The sequence below is a fragment of the Protopterus annectens genome, chromosome 16.part0 (assembly GCF_019279795.1).
Source record: "Protopterus annectens isolate FY-2018-M chromosome 16.part0, PAN1.0, whole genome shotgun sequence".
Taxonomy (NCBI): domain Eukaryota; kingdom Metazoa; phylum Chordata; order Ceratodontiformes; family Protopteridae; genus Protopterus; species Protopterus annectens.
Window position 1 is genome coordinate 90508869 of NC_056750.1, and position 12111 is coordinate 90520979.

Below are 12111 nucleotides of genomic sequence, written 5' to 3' on the forward strand. Positions count from 1 at the left end.
TAATTTCCCAACAGACTCTCCTCTCCAAGGAGGTGCAGGATGTCATCTTGGAGGCCAGAAGACTGTCCACTAGAAAAGCCTACTCCGCCAAATGGAAACGATTTTGTTCCTGGAATCAAGAAAAGGGCCAGAATCCTTGGGTAATAAATATACCTCAAATTTTACAGTACCTAGCTGAGATGTTAAACAGTGGCCTTTCCTTCTCCTCCATCAAGATCCACACTTCAGCCATTTCTGCACAATACAGTACAGATCCTCCTTTATTCTCACATCCTCTATTAAGGCAGTTCCTCAGAGGGGCAAAACATGTAAAAACCCCCACGGAAACCACCAGTCCCAGCTTGGGACCTCAACTTCGTATTGGAAAAGCTGACCCTGCCTCCCTTTGAGCTGGCTTCTTCAACAGAGCTACAATACTTGTCATGGAAAACAGCCTTTCTTCTGGCTATTACCTCAGCACGCAGGGTTTCAGAACTACAGGCCCTCATGGCTGTGCAACCATTCATCATTTTGCATCAGGACAGGGTTTCCTTATGAACCAACCCTACCTTCATGCCAAAGGTAGTATCCAGTGTAGCTTTGAATCAGACTATTAATTTACCTACCTTTTATCCAAATCCGCAGAACAAAGGGGAGAGACTTCTACATTCCTTGGACATTCACAGACAACTTCGTTATTACTTGGACAGAATAAAGCCATTCAGGAAATCTGAGCAGCTCTTTGTGTCCTATGGTACAGGTGCTCAAGGAAAGGCTATTTCCAAACAGACAATTTCAAAATGGATAGCCCACTGCATACGCTTTTGTTATTCATTTCATGGAAAATCTGTGCCTGTATACATCAGATCCCACTCCACCAGGGCTACCGCTACCTCTGCAGCTTTCCTCAGGGGGGTCCCTACCAAGGACATTTTGGAAGCAGCTACTTGGAGTTCAGTGCACACTTTCTCCAAGCACTACCACCTTCCACTATACTCAAAATCTAGAGCGGGCTTTGCCACAGCAGTCCTGCAGGGCATCCTCGCCCCTCCTAGTTCCACTTAGTGCCTACCACCCTTACTTAGCTTTGGGATTGTACCCATCTGTAATGACTGCAGCTGTATGCACGATGAACATAGTACAGTTTTGTACCTACCATAAATGTAGATGTTCGAGTGCTCATACAGCTGCAGTCCAGGTTACCCTCCCACCATCCCCTCTTAGGATAGGCCTTATGACAAACACCTTTATCATACAACCTATTTGGGGTATTCTTTTATGGTGTATTTGCTTGCAACTACTGTTTTTGATTTATCTACATTGCATGTTTGCATAATATTATGTTTTGCCTTCCTTCTGGGGGCACCTGACATCTGGGGCAAGAAATACTGAAGAAAATGGCATCGGCTGCCTCTTTTATACCCCTGCTGCACTGATGTCAGGGAAGAAGCGACGATAACCGACGCCGGACCTAGACTTTGGAATTTGGCCGACCGAGGACCCACCTGATGGCAGGATAACCCATCTGTAATGACTGCAGCTGTATGAGCACTCGAACATCTACATTTATGGTAGGTACAAAACTGTACTTTATAGATAGATCTAATGTTTTCCTTTTCATTCTTCCTTACTAATGGGTTACTCTTGGTCCAACTCGAACACATTTTTCACAGACTTAGGTCCCAGTCTGGAGCTCCTCTCTCTATCCACAATGCTCTATACTCTACACAGCTTTCTCAGATCTCGTTTGCTGCCATCGCTGACAGATGTGGTTTCTTCAGTCTCGAGTTCTAGAGCAATATTTTCAAAATTGTTTTAGCAGATAAGTTTCTTATTATATTCTTTTCTCTTTCCTGCTTTTCTACCTCCCCTCCCACTAGTTTTCACAGGCGTTAGGATTTTTGGTACTTAAGTGTTACTCTAAATTTATCCTTCTGCTTCTTGGTTATGGACAGTGCCTTTTCTCTCTTTTTTGTTGGGTGAAAAAAAAAAAGTTTTTTCTCTATTGTGGTTGTATCTGCATTCTGGTGTCGCTTCCTGTTCTCTGACCATGTTAGACAAATTCACAGGCTTTCAGTGCTATTCGGAATGTGGGCATAAAATCACACATTCTGGTGCACATAGTAAATGTGTGTACTGTTTGGGTGCTGAGCAGCTGCGGTTAGCTTGAGACATCTGTGAAGGGTTTGATCCCAGGGCCATAGCTGACTGCAAAAACAAATTTTAAAAGGAATGTTGCTTTTTTCATCCTCTGCATTGCCAGGGGCTCAACCCCCTCTAAACCTCTGCCTGGCTCTTCTGATGCCAAGAATTGCCCCCACAAGTCTTCGAGGGTTGCTTCAGAGTCTCCTGCAAAACTACCGAAATCTACAGATTTGAAGTTATCCAATCTGAGACCTACCTTGGCTCCAGTGGATCCAAAGTGTTTCTCATATCTGACAGGAATTGCTTTACCTTTGCTGTCTCCTAGGCATTCAGCTCCCTCCTTAGATTGTAGCTCCTCAGATTTGAGAGTTCAAAGTCAAGCTCTTGATTGGACCATTAGGCAGGTGTCCCCAACCTTACCACCTAAAATTCTTCAAACTCCAACCAGCTCTTCCAGACTGGAGTCAGTGTCCTCTGCTATATCCTTTAGGAGCCTCTCTGAACTAGATATGGACAGGATGATTCAGAGGTTTCTCAGAACCCAGATTCAGATGGGGTCTTGCCTACTCCAGCCAATCTCAGATCTGTGAGTACTCCTGTGACCCAAGCTAGATCTTCAATCCGACCTTTCACTTTGGAGCCCCAGGACTGGGGACAACATAGAGAAAGTGTTGGATCTGAGGAAGTTATTTTCCTCAACTCCGATAGTTACCCTAACTAGCTCTGCTCTGAGATCTTCGGATCAGAGTGGGTATCAGATCCGTGATGTCATATCAGATCTGGGGGCAGGTGTTTGGCTCCAACCTTGTTGGATCTGTCCCTTCCCCTAGGAGCTTCAACACTTGACAGCTTGGGTCCAATTTTCCCTGGAGACCACTGATCCAGAGTTGTCCCTCCCCCTTCTTCCTCAGCCACTTCGGCTCTGAGGGTGTTGAAAAGGGTTTATCCAGATCCATCGGCTTTCCAGGTTGTGGAAAGGGTCTTTTCTTCTCACAGAGATCTGACTTGTCAGATCTGTGATCCTGCCCATCATCCCTCATTGGATCTGAGTACTGAGCTTGTCATTCCTCTCCAGAGTCAGCCCACCTTGAGAAGCCTCCAAGACATTCCCCTAGAGGGAATTCCCTCCTCTTTTGACACTTCCCATGAACATCCTGCAGAAGAGGTTCCTCACAAGAAGATGTGCAAAAGGAGGCGCATAGACTCCCTTATGGAGCCACTCACCGAAAACACAGAATTTGATGAGAGAGAAGGATCCCCAAGATCGCCACAGGAAGACGTCTCTTTTAGAAACATTTAAGAGAGCCTTAGATAAAAGGGGGGTTGGTCAGCCCAAAATCCTTCTGAAGAGTCAGTGTTTTTCTAGGCTTTCAGGACAGGCCTGTCTATGTCTTGGGTGACCCTGCAGTGGATAATCTCATAGATCTAGTCTCCTGCCAAGCCTGGAAGGAGCCAGACACCATCAAGTCAATACCCAAATGTCCTGATAAACTCCTTTCCCCCAAGGATCATCCACATTGGACCAGGGGCATACTGGTAGATGCGGTGGTTGTGGCAACAGCTACCAAAAAGAGCTTGAGATGCAAACTCAACTGTCCATCTGCCTAACAGGGAGTCCAGAGCGATGTACAGATTTGATAAATGCTTTTACACCTCAGCTATCTTCTCGCTGAGAGCATTAAATTATTTAGCATATTTCACTCGCAGAGAGATCTGGTCAAAGAACTTTCTGACTCTCTAGCAGAGACCATTTCGGTAGAGGACTTCAAGAAAGTATCTCTCCAGTTTGCTACTCTTTCTTCCCTGTCTAATTCCTCCATGAGGCTCATCTCCCATTCAGCAGAGAGTACCTCACAGGCAGCCAACTCAGGTATTGCTATTAGAAGACATGCTTGGCTGAGGCTTTGTAAGTTCACAGAAGCTTTCAAGGCATCCTTTGTGAATGCTTCCTTTGATGGCTCATCTTTGGGTCATAAGTCAAAGATATTCTGACCCACAGCGAGAAGGAAAGAAAGACCCTGTCAGCTGTGAGAGTCAAGGTTTCTACTCCTCAATGGACTTTCTTAAGAAATCAAGGAGGCAGTAAGAAAACCTAGTTCCAAAAATCTCAAGGTTTTTTTCAGGATCAGTGCGGGGAGTCTTCCTCCAGGGGCAGAAGAGGAGGTTTCAGTGGGGGACATGCCCCAGAGGCATATGGGGTCCACAATATCAGGGCTTCAGGAAACTCTTCTCTGACAAGCTATATCAGTAATCCTGAAGAGCTGCCAGACTGCTGTACTCTGGAGGCAGTCGTGATCATTTTTCACTACACCCAAACAACTGGACCATTCTAACAACAAATGCCTGTGTGTTAAGCATAAACCTCCAGAGGCTATAATATTCCCTTTTCCCTTCCACCTCCAGGAAGAACAGAGGACATTCCCCAACATTTTACCCAGTCAGAGGGAGTATGCAGTACAAGAAATCCAAAAACTAGAGCACAAAAGAGTCATCCAAGAGGTCCCAGCCAGGCAAAGAGGGTTTGGAACTTAACTCTTGCTTCATTTTAGTGCCAAAGAAAATCGGGGACCTGAGACCAATTCTGGATCTAAGCATCCTAAATTTGTATGTAAAGAAGTCGAAGTTCCAGATGATCATGGTTCAGTCCATTCTACTGCTATTGCAGAGGGAAGATTGGATGTGCTCTGTAGACTTGCAGGATGTGTACTACCACATCTAGATAGACAGATGCTCCAGAAGTCAGTCATTAGCAATTCAGAGTTCTGCCCTTTAGACTCACCACAGCCCCCAGGGTGTTTGCCAAATGTATGACAGTAGTATCAGCTCATCTCAGACTGCAGGGATTGCAGGTGTTTCTGTACTTGGATGACTAGCTTCTAACTGCCACATCCAGGCATCAACTTATTCAAGCCAGGGATTATTTATTTGGATATTCAGATGTTCTTAGTGTTTCATTGTTGCAGTCATCACATTTGGGTTATCCCTGCCAGTGTAATAGGTATGTCTGAAGTCTTGGAGGTAGTTATATCAACACACACAGAAGAGGCTCTGACTCTAGTGGTAATTATAAGCTATTAGTCAATGTTTATTCTCCAGTTTTCCATGTCATTTTGAGATATCTTAAAATTTACATTATCTTATAACTTTGCTATAAATATTTGTGAACCTAAACATACTTCTGTCTACATACATAGCCATTGTATGTTATAGGAATCTAATGACCTCTTACTAAAGGAATTCTGTTACATGTAAAGTTAACATATGGCGTTTTAAACTTGTAGCTGGGTCTTCGAAATGAGGTAATAGATAATTACTTAACTCATCTTCATAACAGCATTTAATGCATGTTATGGAATGCTAAAGTAATATGGTGAAATTGACACATGAGATAGAAGAAAGATCCATAGTTAAATAAACAGTCATGTAACTGCAGCACCTGCATTCATGATAGTAACTGAATATTCCAGTTTACAACAATTCAGGAAGAGACCTTTTCTTTTACTACAAATATTATAGTCATTTAGAAGCACACAGAAAGGAAAAAAGAAAAACCTTCCCTCTTCTACTGCATATCAATTTAATTGAAATCAGGGAGACAGATATCTATATTTGCATTTTAATCCATTGTTACTTTTGCAAAAGTAGATCAACTAATGTAAAAGAACATAGAATTCACCATTATTAATCATCAATTATAATTAAATGTCTTAGATGTTTCTTGTAATAACCCATAACAAGTTTCTAACACTTACATATTTCAGGTCTTTGTTTTTGCTATTAAATCCTAGGTTCACATATCTTATCTTCTTAATAAGTGCCCATGTGAGTGTAAGATCAACAACCAAGACCTGCACCAATATTATATGAATTGTCTTGGGAAAGTATACATTGTTTGTTCACATATCTTATCTTATTAATAAGTGCCCATGTGAGTGTAAGATCAACAACCAAGACCTGCACCAATATTATATGAATTGTCTTGGGAAAGTATACATTGTTTGTACACATATCTTATCTTCTTAATAAGTGCCCATGTGAGTGTAGGATCAACAACCAAGACCTACAAGAATATTATATGAATTGTCTTGGGAAAGTATACATTGTTTGTTCACATATCTTATCTTCTTAATAAGTGCCCATGTGAGTGTAAGATCAAAAACCAAGACCAACAAGAATATTATATGAATTGTTTTGGGAAAGTATACATTGTTTGTTCACATATCTTATCTTCATAATAAGTGTCCATGTGAGTGTAAGATCAACAACCAAGACCTGCACCAATAGTATATGAATTGCCTTGGGAAAGTATACATTGTTTGTTCACATAGCTTATCTTCTTAATAAGTGCCCATGTGAGTGTAATATCAACAACCAAGACCTACACCAATATTATATGAATTGTCTTGGGAAAGTATACATTGTTTGTTCACATATATTATCTTCTTAATAAGTGCCCATGTGAGTGTAAGATAAACAACCAAGACCAACAAGAATATTATATGAATTGTTTTGGGAAAGTATACATTGTTTGTTCACATATCTTATCTTCATAATAAGTGTCCATGTGAGTGTAAGATCAACAACCAAGACCTGCACCAATAGTATATGAATTGCCTTGGGAAAGTATACATTGTTTGTTCACATAGCTTATCTTCTTAATAAGTGCCCATGTGAGTGTAATATCAACAACCAAGACCTACACCAATATTATATGAATTGTCTTGGGAAAGTATACATTGTTTGTTCACATATATTATCTTCTTAATAAGTGCCCATGTGAGTGTAAGATAAACAACCAAGACCCACACCAATATTATATGAATTGTCTTGGGAAAGTATACATTGTTTGTTCACATATCTTATCTTATTAATAAGTGCCCATGTGAGTTTAAGATCAGCAACCAAGACCTGCACCAATATTATATGAATTGCCTTGGGGAAAGTATACATTGTTTGTTCACATATCTTATCTTCTTAATAAGTGCCCATGTGAGTGTAATATCAACAACCAAGACCGGCACCAATATTATATGAATTGTCTTGGGAAAGTATACATTGTTTTTCTTTTACTTTTCTTTCTTTTCCCCTTTTCTCTTTCTTTTTTCTTCATACCTTTCTTTTTCCTTTATTCCCCTCCTTCCTTCCTTTTCCTCCCTTTTTCCATTCCCTTCTTTCCCTTTTCTCCTTCCATTTCCACTTTATTTCCCTCTCTCCTCCTTTCCTTTTTATTTCATTTCTTCCCTTTTTCTCCCTTTACTTCCCTCCTTCCCTTCTTTTCTTTCTTCCCATTCCCTTTAAAAGTGATTCAGTGTCAGTTTTATTAAATGTTGTTTGTCTTTCGGCTTTTACCGGTAAGGGGTCGCCACAGCGGAACTCCGGTCTGCTAATGATCGGCAGTAGATTTTTTTACAAAACGCCGAGGTGCCAGCTTGACACCCAACCTTCAAAGAAGGCATGCCCATTTACGCACGCATGTCTTTCGAACGCTACCCAACCGTGGGGAGGACATGCAGACTCCGCACAGAAGGCACTCCCAAGCCCAGCCGAGAATCGAACGGGAGAACCTTTTGCTGTGAGGTAACACTACCACCATACCACCGTGGCATGTCAGTTTTATTAAATAATAGTTAAAAAATAGGCATGTTTAATGTACATATGTTGAAGCTAAATTATCCTGTATAAATTGTCTATTTACAGAATTAATTATAGCTACTGCTGTAATACATTTTCCAATGTTTTTTCCCACAATATACTTCACTTGGCCCTTCCATAAATAAACATACAAATAATGTTAATGCCACTGAAAACTACATTTTGATAACTTGAAATAGATAAAGGAGAATTCTGTTCACCTCTTAATGTCATATTTGTCTGGGCATGTACTTGAATATGTGTCTACAGTACACTACTAATAACTGCAATAAGTATCAGAGTTTCAGTCTAACTACATGACATCAAATGATACCAGCACTAAAAACAGTATTAACTAAAATACATTTATACAAAGACTATTGAGAAAAAACATATGCTGTATAAAATCTTCATCTTTCTAATGCAATAACTTGTGCTATGCTTTACTTACTGAGCTCCACTAAAACCTGCAGCTTAGCTGCTTGTGATCTGCTTCAACCATATGATGTTATTAACAACTTTAACAAATATATACTGTATAGCATTTCAAATTAGTAGAGTTTACTCAGCTCTACTTCACCACAATATTATATCAATTTGAAGAATATCCTATATGTCAAAAGAGGCACGAACACCATCTATAAACAAATGTTTGTTTTTCTCCATTGGAGGATTCCATAGAGATACTTCCTGTTGAGTTCAAAGGTCATTTGTTAAGCCACAGCCTCTCCTATCTCTTTGCAGAATCGCAGGTATTCTCTTCCAGATGTAAATAAACTTGCCAATCCATTTAACCTCTCCAACTGATGTAAAATTTAAATTTTCAAGGTGGGAAATTGTTTGAGTTACTGAAAGGACTCTACTCGCATTCACCGAAATGTGAGTTAAACGGTTGAAGATGTTAAAAAATGGCCATGTAACAAAAAACACAAAGTGTAATGTCACCCAAGATACTAAATCAGCTATTAAACTGTTATATACAAAAAAAAAATGAAAGAAGCATGATTAGCCAGCAACTATCCATAAAGTTCAGTCAGCAGGGCATAACTTCATAAAAAACAAACATAAAATAAAAAACAGACATATTTTTGGAACATTTCTCTCAAATAGAAGCTCTCAAAAGAGAATAAAAGGCTTACATTTACATAAAAACACTCTCCTCTCTCTCCCCCGAATAAAACATCAAGCATTGCCATATTTGAATGTAAATATATATTAAAAGTTTTGTATCGGTTAATAACGTGTTTAAATTATAATAATGACAGGTAATAACTTGTACTATATTTTGGTCCTATATTGCGTTATTTTATATACATATACTATCTAAGTCCTACTGTATGAAGTATTTTTATATTTAGATATAAGAGAAAAAAAAGATTACCTAAATTGCTTTGTATCCTTTTAACTACTGAGGCAGTCTATATTTATTGTAAAAGGAACTTTGTTAAAATTATAGTAAATCCACAAAGACAATATATACAGTCAAATCCCTCTTTTCTTTTCTTTTCCTTTTTAATGTATTATTATTATTTATTATTTTCTTTTGTTGACCATCCATTTCTGGTTACATGCCTCTATAAACTTGCTGCAGACCACTCCATTTCTTCTTATCTAAGAATGTGTTTTTCTGTACAAAATCAAAAGCTTCATCTAAAGAGTTGAAAGTTTTCTGACCTTCCCCAAGGAAATTTTTAGTTTTAGCAGGGAATAAAATTTATGCCTTAATATTAGATTTCTTAAAACTCTTAATCAGTGGGACACAGGCTTTTCCTGTGGAGATTACAGAGGACGTATAGTCATTGTCAAATCTTACAGTTTTACCATTATATGTAATTGGACAGTTGGACCATGGTGTTTTAAGTACTAACCCCAGGATTCATTAAACTCTGTGAAGGAATAGTGCTATTCCTGCACGGAGTGGTTTGTGTCCATGTAGAACAGTAGTGCTCCTTGCATATGCATGAAGGTGCACTGTTGTTTAACGCACATGGACACAAACCATGTAGGAGCGCAGGGGGCATGTCTGAGCAGTGCACAGACACTAAACATGCCCCCTGTCCTCAGAAAGTGCCGTATGACACTTTCTAAGCTGTACTGGAATAATATTAAAGCTTAGCTCTAATATTATGCCAGTATCTCAGTGTCCGCTGACACTGAAATGTAAACTAGATAATTTCAGTGTCCGCGGAAACTGAAATAAAAATGGTAAGAGGAAAACAATACAGGGGGTGTGTCACAGCTTCTGCGACACACCCCCTGTATTGCTAAAGTGCTGTACGGCACTTCTGCATCCTGCAGAAGCAGGAAATATGTGCAAATGCACACATTACATACCTCTCAACAGTACAGATTTTCACAGAATGTCCGGAGTTCTGCTCTTAGTTTTGGTTTACTTTTCATAAAATTATGTTTTGTTGGCAAATTTGTGGAAAATCATTAAATATTGAAGATGGAAAATAATGAGGGACATTTGAGTTTCAGACATTATACCCTTCAGAAAATTAATGCCAATACAAAGCCTGTTATTCTATCAACTTTCTAAGTTGGCAAGAGCAATATTTAAAAATTGTCCCTATTTTTGGACCTTTGTCCCACTTTTATTTGTGGCTATGTCCAGATTTCTTGTTCTAAGAGGTTAAGAGGTATGCACATAACGGAATAAATCCCCCAAATGTAAATAAACACAAGCATAGCCCCACAAAAACAAGAAAGTCCATAGAGAGTGTCATGCATCAGCATGAAACACGCACAGAATCCTAAAAGCCCAGTCATTTCCATTATATCACAAATACAGTCCCACGTAGTTGTCAGAACACCATGATACACACCCATGAAACCTAAAAAAAATAATAGTAATATATCCTTGTTTCTAATGCTCCAAGGAATGTTTAAGTGTAGCTGAGTGTGTACATTACAGCTTAAACATACCATAGGAGCTCAATGAAAATAGGTGAATGTTCCAAGCCAGGATAGTGTAGTGGTTAGAGTTGCAGCTTTATATGCAGGGGTTTATGGTTCAAGTCCCAAGACAGGCAGCTTATTTTCTCATGTTGGCCGGCTAAGAACTTGCTGCATTCAACTGGACGTATAAGAGAATTTAAGTACCTTTATCTGCACTTTTTATTTAAAAAAATACAGTATTTAAATTGATTTTAACTGTGTTGCAGGAATATTAACTGAACTGGAAGTTAGTCAGTGTTTGCTGAATTTTGTTATTTGCTAGTAATTACAGGTGTGGGGGTAGCCACATTCTTTGATTTCATGTCCTTGCCTATTTAAGTGGTACAGTGTGAAATACTTTCTGCTTAAAAACCTCAGCTTTGGCCGGCTAAGAACTTGCTGTATTCAACTGGACGTATAAGAGAATTTAAGTACCTTTATCTGCACTTTTTTTTTTCAAAAAATACAGTATTTAAATTGATTTTAACTGTGTTGCAGGAATGTTAACTGAACTGGAAGTTAGTCAGTGTTTGCTGAATTTTGTTATTTGCTAGTAATTACAGGTGTGGGGTAGCCACATTCTTTGATTTCCTGTCCTTGCCTATTTAAGTGGTACAGTGTGAAATATTTTCTGCTTAAAAACCTCAGCTTTGGCCGGCTAAGAACTTGCTGTATTCAACTGGACGTATAAGAAAATTTAAGTACCTTTATCTGCACTTTTTTTTTCATAAAAATACAGTATTTAAATTGATTTTAACTGTGTTTCAGGAATATTAACTGAACTGGAGGTTAGTCAGTGTTTGCCGAATTTTGTTATTTGCTAGTAATTACAGGTGTGGGGTAGCCACATTCTTTGATTTCCTGTCCTTGCCTATTTAAGTGGTACAGTGTGAAATATTTTCTGCTTAAAAACCTCAGCTTTGGCCGGCTAAGAACTTGTTGTATTTAACTGGACGTATAAGAGAATTTAAGTACCTTTATCTGCACTTTTTTTTCAAAAAATACAGTATTTACATTGATTTTAACTATGTTGCAGGAATATTAACTGAACTGGAAGTTAGTCAGTGTTTGCTGAATTTTGTTATTTGCTAGTAATTACAGGTGTGGGGGTAGCCACATTCTTTGATTTCATGTCCTTGCCTATTTAAGTGGTACAGTGTGAAATATTTTCTGCTTAAAAACCTTAGCTTTGGCCGGCTAAGAACTTGCTCTATTCAACTGGACGTATAAGAGAATTTAAGTACCTTTATCTGCACTTTTTTTTCAAAAAATACAGTATTTAAATTGATTTTAACTGTGTTGCAGGAATATTAACTGAACTGGAAGTTAGTCAGTGTTTGCTGAATTTTGTTATTTGCTAGTAATTACAGGTGTGGGGTAGCCACATTCTTTGATTTCCTGTCCTTGCCTATTTAA